Consider the following 12,821-nt stretch of genomic DNA (forward strand, 5'->3'; position numbering starts at 1 on the left):
CATAGTTGCTGTCGAAAAGCTGATATCATTTTTACTGACTTTGCTTGCTGTGATCTGTCTTTCAGAATGTAATTTTTGTTTCTCTACTGCTGTTTCACTCTGGTTTGCCTAAACATTGTTTCTTTCACTTTACCCTTTTGGGGGGAATACCTTGTGCTTCCTGTATTTCTGGGTTTATGTTTTTGGCATTTCTTTAGAAACCTGCAGCTACTGATCCTTCAGTTAATGTCTACTCTTCATTCTCTAATCTCTTCTTTTGGGTACCAAAAAAAAAAAAAACCAACAAATGTACACTCGTATTTCTTATTCTGTCATTCATGTCTCTTTTTTTTTTTTAAGGTTTTTTTTTTTTTTTTTTTTTTTTTTTTTTTTTACTTATTTATACAAGCACTGGGTACAGTCAGAAGAAGCGCGGGAGGGTGAGAGAATTCACCAGAGCCAGAGCGGGGAGCAGAGCAGGCAGAAGGACCGAAGTACACTGCTGAGGGGAGCAGCGGGCGGCAGGAGAGGTCTACGCGCCATGTGGGACCCTCCTCCGGTGGCCGGGGAGCAGCCGGGGATTGAACCTGCTGCAGAGGCTGCAGGCAGCTTCGCAACCCAGCGCTCAACCGCTGCGCCACCGGGGAGGCCCTGTCATTCATGTCTCTTAATGTCTACTACTTATTTTCCATCTATTTCTCTACTGTAAACTGTGCAGTTTCTTTGGAGACATTGTTCACAATATTCCTTTTTGATTATTTTCATCTGCAGTATAACTCAATTTTCATTTTTTATTTCAACAAATTTTTTTCGTCAAATTTTCAGGTTCATTCTCATTTGTGGCTTAAAATTATACATTGCTTGAAAACACATAGTATTGTTCTTAACAATCTCTTATTACATCCTTCTCTCTGTGTATTTAACCAACACAGCAAAGAAAATGGGATGCCACTCTCATGACTAGGTTGTAGCGTATGTCAATGGTAGGATGTCATGTCCATGACTGCATTACTTTATATATAACTCCAGCTTCCCATATTAGAATTAAAACCTCTCTTTGAAGAGTTAATGAAGTAAGTGGCCAAATTGGAGAAACGTAGAGTTGGCAATAAACTAGGAATAGCATTCAGCTGCTAAAATCGAACATCAACTTCCAGTCCAGTCCAGAGCCAGCAGTAAACTGTGGCCCTGTCATACAGACCCAGGAAATAAATCGTGTCAACACCCAGAATAAGCTTGAAAGTAGATTCTTCCACAGTTAAGATGAGATTGTAGTCTGACAATCTAATTAAACCTGGTTTAATTACCCTGAAATAGTTACCCAATTAGACTGTGCCCAGGTTCCTGCCCCACAGAATCTGTGAAATAAATGTATGTTGTTTTAAGCCAGAGTTTGTGGTTATTTTTTATACATCAATAGAAAACTACTGCACTGTTAAAGAAAGTTGGTAAGAATGTGAAAAACCAAGAAATTAACTCTACCTCCACCAGAAGAATTAAGTTTATGCATATCTTTTTCTGAATTTCTTTTTCATGCATTTTTTTGTGTTCACTTAAGAAAATAATTAAATATATATTTTACCCCATCTATTTATATAAATATATATAAAGCAAGGAACCACAGAATTAAAACATCATGGATAAGAAAAAAATGAGGATTTAAAATAAGATCAGAAGTCAGACACAAAATGCCACATATTGTATGACTCCATTTATGTGAAATGTACAGAATAAGCAATTCCATAGAAATGGAAAGTAGATTAGTGGCTGCCAGCCACTGAGGGAAAAGAAGAGAGGATGCATCTGCTAATGGGTCCAGAGTTTCCTTTCGGAGTGGTGAAAATGCTCTGGATCTAGTTAGTGGTGGTAGTTGCACAACTCTATGGACACACTGAAAACCACTGAATTAGACACTTTGAAATGATGATTTTTATGTTATGTAAAGCATATTTCAATAATAGCAATAAAGACATGGGGGGTCTTCATAGATAACTGTTAAGTCCTAAGATAAAGAGGGAAGCTGCCAAACAAAAATGAAGAACTACCCCAGAAATAGTAAAGGTTACTAAGTCAAGAAGAGAGGTCCATGCAGTTATGGAAAGAAAAGAAATCAAGACACTAGCAGAGAGAAACCAGAGAGCAAAATGAGTTTGTTTTTTTTTCAAAGAAAGTACTTTAGTGACTCACACTTGATCAAATACATTAGAAAAATTTGGACTTCTATGAGGGAACCAATAAGTAGGTGGGGGGGGGAGGATTAAAATGTGTGGGGGAGGATCACAGCGATCCTCCTCACAAGCCCTCGCTGGGTTATGTAGATAAGCACATGGGGTTCCCAATACTGTACAAGGTGTAGCCCCTGTTCTTCACTCTAGCTCTCCCATTTATTTCCAGTGTGACTTTAAGTCAGTTAACCCCTCTGATTTGCAATCTTTCCTTTTCTAAAATGGGATAATTTAGTGACTTCTTCATAGCATCATTGTAGGAATTCAGTGAAAACATTTCTCTCTCTCTCTTGCATTTTCTCTCTCCCCTACCTCTCTAGGTACCTACCTGGAAATTTTAGGTGTTTGGCTTGAGAAACTAGAGGACTGGCATATATAGGAATTCAGTTTTGGATGGATCAATTTTGAAGTGTTTATTAGACATTCCTGTGAAGAAGTTGGATGGTTGGGGTCACAAGTGTAGAGTTCAGGAAAGACATTGGCTGCAATTATAATTTGATGGCCAATTAAGATCTCTGAGGGAATGCGTGGCGGGGAGAAAAGAGGATCACTGTGAGCTGAGTACTAGGACATGCTGAAATTAAAAGGTAGAAGAGAGAGAGAGCAGCAAAAGAGACTGAAAAGACCAGTGAAGTGAAAAGTAAGGTAAGAGAGTTTGATGTCTTCAAAGCCACTGGAAAAAACTGTATCAAGAAAGAAGGAAGCAGTTTTCAACAGTACAAAATATTGTTGCTATGACAAAAAAAATGAGGACTGGTAGCTGGACACTGGATTTTGCAGTGTGGGGCTCTCTGGGAACTTAGAAGAGAGGAATTTCAGTGGAATGATTTGGGCAGTCTAAACAGTGAGTTAAAGAGAAAATGGTAAGGGAGACATTGGAGAGACAGAGGAAAACACAACTTTAAAAAAAAAAAAGACATTTGTTGCAAAGAAGGACAAGTTATTGGACAATAACTGAAAGATAGAGTCAGTGAAAGATGGGGTTTTTGTCTTTCTTAAATAGCATACTGTTATACTGATAGGAATATAAAATACAGGGATGAAAATGGATGAGATAGGAGTGAACTGGAATGAGATTCCTTGGTTGGGCAAAAGAAATGTAAGTACGGATGCCTCAGTATTAGCATTTTTATTTTTTTTCTTTTCAAATTATGTTTATTGAGGTAAAGTAGGTTTACACCTTTGTATCTGCTCTGGGGATTATGGGTTCAAATTTCGAATAATGTATACTTTCATACCCTGCCCACCACCAGGGCCCCAACAATCCTTCACCATGTTCCATTGGGTCCCTTCTCTCCTCCACTCACACCCCCTCTTCCTCCCTCTCTGTTGCCTCAATTTTGCAGCGTTGACCTTAGCTAGGAGCGTGGGTCCAGACCAGAAGGCACAACCTGTTGTGCAGACACTGATAAATGAATAGAAGTTATGGTGGGAATCAATGATCTCTTCTGACTGCTTCACCATCTCAGTGAAGCAGAATCTCTATGAACTACTAGTCAGGATGGGGGCAGGAGATATTAGAAGAGAGAATCAGGAGTGATATAGTCACCCAGGATATTGGAAGAGAGTTGTCTCATGGCTGAGCAGGTAGCATTAAGGTCTGCTTGAGAGTGACAACCATGAGTTTCAATTGAGGCCAGTGTATATTTTTTCACTCCTATGCGGCTTGTGTGCAGCAGCAGGCAAGATAAAATGTTGAATTTAACTAAGGTTCTGCTTTTGTTTAGTGATAAGGATAAATCTAAAGAAGAACTAGGGATTCAAACATTGTAAGGGGAATAACTATAATAATTCACAGGGAAAATTACCTGAGTAAGAGGAAGTAGAATATCAAAGGGGTGAGAAACAAGCCTTTCTTTTTGCCTTTCCTCTCTGTTTTCATTGTCATTATTTCAGTTATTTCCTATGTGTTAGTAATTAAGTATTCTCCAATACCAATTTTTTTTAAAAAAACTGAATTTATTATTTCAGTATTTGTGCTATTTTGGTACTCAGTTTATCCTCTGCAATTCCTTTTTTTAACATTTTCTTTCTCTTTTTACTAAATTATCTTTAGTATCTTATGTAGTTGAATTTATTATTCATTCATCAGGAGCTCTGACAATTTGTGTTGTGATCTTTTTTAAAAGAATTAGAATTCACATAGAGTAAGATGTGTATCATTTTAATCTTTTGATAAATATACCCTTATATAATGCTTTCTCCTATCAACTTGTAATTTTTTAATTTTATTACAGAAAATAATGGAGTGGAATGTGAACAGTTAAGTGTAACAGTAAGATCAATTCGATTGTCACATGTCAGTGGTTAGTTTCTTTTCTTTATTAATTAATGTCCTGTTGTGTTGTGCAGTCGTTCTTTTTTTTTTTTTTAAGATTTATTTTTGTGTAGAAGAACTGGAGTGTAGGCCAAAGGTTTGGAGTGTGAGAGGGTTCATCAGAGACATAGTGGGGAGCAGAACAGGCAGATCTACTGCAATTCACTGCTGAGGGGAGCAGCGGGCGAGACAGGAGAGTTCTGCTGCTCCATGTGGGTCACCTCCCTGACTGGGATGGAACTCTAGCTGTGGCAGTGATAGTGCTGAGACTAACCCCAAGGGCACCAGGGAGGCCCTGTGCGTTCATTCTTCAGCATGATGATGAGCTGCTGTCATTCTGGGGCTGTTTGTGAATAAAGTTGCTGTGATTTTCCTTGTATAAGACTTTTTGTGAACATATGTTTTCTTTTCTTAGGTAAACACCTAGAAATGAAATTTCCAGGTCAAAGGATAGAAGTATGTTTTTTTTTTTTTAGAAACTTCCAATTTTTAAAATGACTGTGCAGTTTTATTCTCCCACTAGCAATGTTTGAGTCTCCATATATTGCTTCACATCTTTTCCGGTGTTTAGAATGGTCAGTCACTTTCATTTTAGACATTCTAGTGTGTGTGTAGTTTAATCTTGTGACTTTAATTTGCATTTTCTAAATCACTGAATGCAATGATAAAAGAAAGCTTTTTCATGCACTCTTTGTACATTCTTTTGTCTTTTTTTTCCAGTATCTGTTAAAATCTTTTGCCCAATTTTATTAGATCATTTGTCTTTTATTATTGAGTTGTAAAAGTTTTTATATATTGTGGATACAAGCCCTCAGTGAAATATAAGCATTGTGAATATGTTCTTCCAACCTGTTTTGTGTCCATTAATTTTCTTAATGGTTTCTTTGATGAGTCAAAGTTTTAAATTTTGATGAAGTCTGATTTATAATCTTTAATGGCTAGTGTTTTCTGTGTTCTCTCTAAGAAATCTTTCTATCTCTAGGTTGAGGCTTTTTTCACTATGTTTTCTTCTGGAAGCTTTATAGTTTCAGTTTTCACGTTTAGATCTGTAATCCATCTCAAATTAATTTGAGATATTTCTTAAGGTTGTAATTGAGGTTATTTTTTACTTTATAAAATTCTAGTTCTAATATCATTTGTTGAGATTTTCTTCTTTTTTAATTTAATATATTTTATTTTATATAATTCTTACATCATTTTTCATTTTTGCATAATGTATGCATTTTCATTTTGGTTATATTCCCCATACAATTCCCACCTCCCTTTTTCTGACCCTAATTCTTCTTCTCCCTCCGCTCCCCACTGCAGTATGTCTCTGGTCTATAGTTGCTTGTTGATTTTGATTTTTACTTTATTTCAATTAGTCTTTTTCCTGGGCCCTTATTTAGGTTTTCTAAATTCCTGCTATGAGTGAGACCATCCGGTATTTTTCTTTTTCTCTCTGGCTTATTTCGCTGAGCATGATCCTTGAGGAGATTTTCTTTTCCCATTAAATTGCTGTGATATTTCTGTCAAAAATTATTTACTTACATAAATAAGTATGTCCATTTGGGGATTATTTATTCCATTCTAATGATCTATTTGTCTATATTTTACCAACACCACACTGAGGGATAAATCTTGAAATTAGGTAAAGTAATTGTCCCAAATTTGCTTTTTCTTTTTCATAGTTGTTTGTGTTTTTTTGGTATGTCCACATAAACTTTGAAATTGTATTCTTAATTTCTATTTTTTTTTTTTATAAAAAAAAAGCCTGCTCCTATCTCAAGTTAGGAAGAATTGCCATGCTAACAATATCGAATACTTCAATTCATGAACATAGCATATCTTTCTAGTTATTGACATTATCTGATGTGTCTTTTAGAGTTTTGCAGGTAGAGGTCTGATATATCTATTATAAATTTTTCTCCAGATATTTTACATTTGGGGATTTTATAGGTGATATTTTAATAATTTTTTTATTTAGGCCATTTTACTTTCATAGAAAATTTGCAATGATTGTACAGAGACTACCCCTTACCAATGTTCTTTATTATGACATCTTACATTGTCATAGTTTATCATAACCAAGAAACCAAGATTGGTACATTACTGTCAACAGAATATTCAGATATTCCTAGTTTTTCTACGAATGCCCTTTTTCTGCTTCAGAATGCCACATTACATTTAGTCATGATATTTCTTATCTCTAATCATTTCTTCCTCTTTCTTTTAGTTTATGACCTTGATAGTTTTAAGTAGTGTTGGATATTTTGTAGAATTTTCCTCCATTTGGGTTTCTCTGTTTTTTCCCTCATAGTTAGACTGGGGTTCTGGGCCTTTTCCAGTGAAGAATATGAGGTTCAGAGAGTTTTGGTGATTATTCCAAAGACACACAGTTGGCAAGTGCTTTTGGGTACTTATGCTTAGATTTTCAAGCTCAGATCCGTAGTGTTCGCATCCAGTGCTTCTCCAGTGTGTCTTCAATTTTGCGGTGCTGCCAGTCTTTTTTAGTGGCCCGCCAAGTCTTGACCAATCAGTAAGGCTCACTTTGAAGACAGCAGATATGCACTTTATCTACGCAAATCCCATGGTGTACACTTCAGTGGAGTGGGGTGAGGGGCACTGTGACTCACACATGCCTTCCCTTGTATGCAAGAGAATGTCTGCCAAGTGCAAACTGCTCCCCTCACTAGGTTTGTGTATCTCACAGTGTGGGTATATCATGGTCTTGAGAGTGATTCCAGAGTTTAAAATTACAAATATTTTGTCCAACATGTCTTATAAATACAGGCCAACTATGTCATCAAGGAGGAGCCAACAGAAGTCCCCCAGGTCTGTTGCAGCTCTGGAAAAAATGGCAGTCCTAGTCTTATTTCAAGAGAGGGAGCTTTCAATTTTGTCTATGTGGAACGTTCCCTCACTTGCTGGCATTTTACTCATACACCACTTACAACACAGCCCCTATCATTTTTCAGGGAGAGGGGAGAGAGGCATACTGTGGCTGTGAAGAGGCAATAACATTTGCAAAACAAAGGAAATTCAGAGTATCATATGGTCACAGTCCTAGGGCAGAGTAAGTAACTTCACAAAACAGTCCTTTAGTTAAACTCACTTGTTAACATGATATAATGAGGCATTTTCATGTTTGAAAATGTTTTCAAAATCATTATTAAAACCAAGAAACTCTTAGATATTTAGGCAGAATAGCAGTGGATTAAAAGTCAACACTTAACATGTAACACCTTGCAGCTAATTAGGAGGGAACCTGTCATTCACTTAACCTGAGATAAATAAAAATTACCTGTTGTGCCCCCCCCCCCACTGGGTCTCAGAAGGATTTAATAAATGAATATACTTCGATGGGAGGACAGTTGCCAGCTATTCTTACTGACTCATGTGAGGCAACATATTACAACAGAAAAAACACATGGATGATTAGATAGATGTGCAAATGGTAGACAAATCACTACTAGTTGCTCTGATATATTTGCTAATTCTCTCCCACTTGCTGAACAGTTGATCACAAGAAACAGTAGATCACAAGAAAGTCTCTTAGGACACTTATGTGGTCTGTTTCACTAGAGCATTCTATTTGGCTTCTTGTCTACTCTTTTTCACTATTGAGGCTATCTGGTACACAGCTCATTTCTCATCTTTTTCTTCTTGTTTAGGTCATTTTTCATGGATTTTCCCCACCATTTTACCCAGTCAGTTGGGTATATAGCCCCACATACTCCCCATATACTAATTGTCCCACTCTTAACTCATCTACATCCCATCCTTCCACAAACTCCTTTCCTTGCTAACATCTTGTTAAGTTCTGCCCGTAGGTGGTGCTAGAGAGAATGGACTCAGAAGATGAGAAAAGGCACTGGAGGCTTTCCTTGCAGTGTTGCTGTGGTGGAGGCAAGACATTAACCCCAGTCTCTCTTTTTTTTTTTTTTTTTTTTTTAACACTTCCAGAGCTGCCTTTGTCTCTTCAGAGCCATCAGCTATGGCTATGCCCCTTTCTGAGAGATCTGAGCACCATAGCAATGGATTGGAACTGCATCTTTTTTTTGTTTTGCTTTTTTTTTTTTTTTTTAATGAAGTGCCACTATTTTATAGCGATGCTAATATTTTGACAGTATAGGACTTCCCCCCTTAGGTGTGGCCACCATAGCTCTCCCACGGAAGCACCTAATGTCCTCCACCACAGCCCTTTATGCTTTTGAAATTACATCAGCCCGCGGTTACTAGCTGCTTCCTCAGCGTTCCTTTGGATTTTTCACTTTTCCAACTCCTGATTGATTAATTTCTGATTAAAAGTCATCTCTTCAAAATTCCTAGTGTGGTTTCTGTTTTCATGACTGGAATCTGACTGAGTAAACAAATTAAAAGTATACTCTTCCCTGAGATCTTGTGGTATCTTATTCCTTTAGAAGATACCTCATTCAGCACTTCACAAGATTTTATATATTAAGAAAATTCTTTTTTTATAATAATCATTTTATTTTTTGTGAACATTTTTTCTTTCTTTTCTTTTTTTACATCGTTGTTCATTTTTAAACAGTATTTCCTTTCCCCCAACCCCCTCAGGTGTAGTCCCCATGGATCTACCCAAAGGACACAAAAACATTGATTCAAAAGAACACCTGCACCCTTATGTTTATTGCAGCACTATTTACAATAGGTAGCACTATTTACAAATGCCCCAAAATAGATGACTGAATCAAGAAGATGTGGTGTATATACACAATGGAATATTATTCAGCAATCGAAAAGATATTTTAAGAAAATTCTTAAGATGGAAACTTCCTGTGGGTTTCATTGCATTTTATAAAATTATTAATGCCTGCCATCTGTACACCACACTTTGCCATAGAGTGAACATATTAACTGCTTTTGAAGGGCAGGGTACAAATGGAAGGTAGATCTTTTATTTCTCTGAAGTGAATTTTCAGTTCCATTTAATGTCCAAACTACACCCACAAACAAAATCACATACTGTTAAGCAGTATGTGATAAAGGTATATGTTCAGTCGGACAACACCACACTGACAAACGGGAGTCGTGGAGCAGGCTACATAATGCAGGATGCTGCTGAAGAGCAAGATCCTGGCCCTTTTATTGACACATGTAATTGGTTGTAAGGAGATTAAAGAAAGGGGAGGGGTATAGAAGATTAGGGATTGTGAGTCTGCCCTCCAGGAACTTCTAATCTACTTGATGATATACCCTAATCCCCAGCCATGGTTCTAATCTTATTAACAAGGCGCTCCACTGATCAGCTTCTGGGGTCCCTTGTCATACATCCGTCCTTGGCCCCCTGGGCATTCCCGGCCATACCTCGCAATGTATAAGTTGGGAGTATGTGTTATGCATTGTTCCTCAGCCCCCTGGGCGTTCCGGACATACCTCCTGATGCACATGTTATGCATCGGTCCTCAGCCCCCCAGGAGTTCTGGACATACCTTGTGATGCATAACCTTCCCAGTGTGATCCAGCTTTGTGCTCTTGTTTGATTTGAAGGGCTGAAGGGTTGGGCTCCTGTTCCTAACTGGCGGGGCCATTTTGACCGTGGTTAGGTGACAAAATGGTGGCCAAATAGGCTGCCTAGGAGTAGCAGACCCACAGGTATATTATTAAAACTGCCTCAGTTTACCTTCTAAATCATGGCAGAATATAAGAAAATAGACAATGAGTAATATATACACCCATGCATGTGTACATGTGTCATAGATAAATTCTTGGCTCTATCATTTCTTCTGATAGATAAAGATATATATCTCCCTTAAGTGCAGGTGAATTATATCATCAGGAGCCCAATATACGTATGTATATACACATACACACATACACATACACACATATACATTTTCTATGAACATATGAATTTTACAGACATAAACATACACATTCATACATATATGTGAAAAAAACCCAAGTTTATAACATTAACAATAAAATGAGTGTTTCCATTTCCTACTACTCTATTTTCTGGTGTGTCTGGGGAATAGGACTCAAAGTTATCAGCATTTTACACAAGAGGTTTACAAATCAGGTTCAAAAGTCAGTGATTTGCCTAGTTACCCAGCTGGCAACTGGCTCATCAGCCTGTTTGACTTTCTCCTTCACTGTTGCTACCTTTTCTGTGAAGCCTAACCTTCTCCCTGCCCCAACTCACACATACACACACTTTTCAGGTCTTCTGAGGTATTTAGCATCTTGAAAGAATTCGACTGCCCCTGACAGCCTGGAATGAAAAGTTCAGCCTCTGGCTTAGTAACTTCGGACTCTGATGATGAGTCTTTCTCTCTCTTCTTCAACTTTTCCCTCCCCTGAAGAGGAAAGTTATTTTCAACCCTCCATCTGTTTTGTGTTTAACGTGCAGAAAGGTTGCACATTTTCAGAGACCTTGTTCATAAGCAGTAGATTGTACAACAGTTTATTACACAAGTAGAGGTTTTTATTGCTGGTCTTTGTTGAGTTGCCAACTGGAAGAAAGAACATAACGTGCTTAGTGGTCCCTATCAGGAAAAATGAGAAAGCATTAAATACCATTCAAATTGTCAAGCATCGAAAAGTGGCTAGTCAAATCCAGAATTCCCTAGAGCATAGCTGGTGAGAAGGATTTTTCACATTTAATAGTGTTTTCACATCCATATTTTTTTTTTCAAGTCACTTATGTCACAGGCAGTATCTCCAAACATTTTGTGAAATGTGTAACATAAGTGGAGTAAGTTTTTCACCTAGGAAGTTACTTATGCCTACTTCAAAGTCTGACCCTGGTCAATGCAAAGCATTGAGTGGAAATCCTGGCAAGAGTTGTACATATATTTTTAAAATCACACTGCAACTCTGGACAAATCAGCTATGTAGATTTGTGCTCAGGATTCACTTAGCCCCTTTATTTACCTTTAACCATATACTCTGTGTTCCTAGGACTGGATGAGTCAAAATATGTATTTTACCAATGGCTTGCCTCCAGCCATGTGACAGAGAGAATTTCCACAAAGCATCTTAGGAAATATTGTGTCAGAACAATCACAATTGTAACAGACCAGACCAATGTGGAAGATAATTGGGTTATTCTTGCTCCTCGATTTCTAAATTCGCAAAAGCTCAGACCACCTTAGAGGATGCTGGATAAAAGTTGGTGGAGACCTCAGCAATACTCTAGCCTCTGAGTTCTTAACCCAGGCAGCACATTAGAATCATGTGGGGATCCTACCACAGATTAAGGGTGAGTTAGGACATTGGTTTGCTTTTAGAGTTCTCCAGGTGATTCTAAATATAGTTTGGGCCAGGGATCACAGATCTAATCTAGCTACCTAATATCACTGGTGAGGAGATTTAGTCTGGAGAAGTTACTGTCCAAAACTGTTGATTCACGGTACATTGATAGTTTCTTTTCCAACAAAGCATTTTCTCACTATTAAGATACTTAGCTTCGTGTTCCAAGCTTCACAACCCTATCTTTATAAAAGTGAAACATTCAAACCTACCCCAGTCCTCTCTTTCTTTGTAGGCAAATAGATGTGCAGTAACTTGTATTAGCAGTGACAGCTCAAATATCATTCAGGACCTCAGAGGAGAATGTGGGGCCATGAAATCAGGGTGGCATTGTCAGGACCACACTTCTTTCTCTGGATGGTGATTGGAAAAGGGAGTCAGGAGGTTGTCTTTAAATCTGAAGGAGATACAAGCTCCTTTTTTATTATTAGTCCATTATTAGAAACCTTTTCTTTTAAAACAGAACAGCCTAGCTGATACCTGAGTCCTGGCATCAGTGTTCACAGGTCCCTCAACCCTCCCAAAAATGTGCCATCACCACCTCTAGATGAGCCCCACCAAAATGTGGTCCACACTTTCATTGAAGAAGCCTTTTTCTGGCTGAGAATCTTAAACCTTTCTCCATGTTCTTTTTGCCCTCTTGTAAGTCTGATAAACAGTGTACTCAATCTGATAGACAGCTAATACTCAGGGGGATATCGGTCGGTAGCCTTGGACTTCTCAGCTTAATCACCCCAGCTTTAATGCCACTTAAATCAGAATGTAAGCACTGAAAGAATTTCAGGAATCTGATGATATAAATTGTATTTTTAGAGCCGTGAATGACTTGAGAGAGTGAAACAGCGCAGTGACTAAAGATAGTTCTCCTTAGTTTTCCCATGATTTATCACAGGCAAGTTCACAGCAGGTTAAAATAATTGAATGCTATGATAGCATACATGTTGGCATGGGTTTATGAGCGGTCATTCATAACATATTTGTCACAAAGCATAATTTCCGTGGTAGAACACTGATCCGTGTGCAATTTTTTTTTTTTTTTTCCA

At 37.8% G+C, this 12,821-nt stretch overlaps 1 long non-coding RNA gene across 1 annotated transcript in view; it reads right to left on the bottom strand.

Moving 5' to 3' along the window:
• The window catches only part of LOC119231721 (uncharacterized), a 200,155-nt gene that overhangs the window by 50,882 nt on the left and 136,452 nt on the right, over positions 1 to 12,821 (bottom strand). The window lies entirely within an intron of this gene.

Source organism: Talpa occidentalis, unplaced genomic scaffold (assembly GCF_014898055.3).
Source record: "Talpa occidentalis isolate TD23 unplaced genomic scaffold, MPIMG_talOcc4v2.1 talOcc4.7, whole genome shotgun sequence".
NCBI lineage: Eukaryota > Metazoa > Chordata > Mammalia > Eulipotyphla > Talpidae > Talpa > Talpa occidentalis.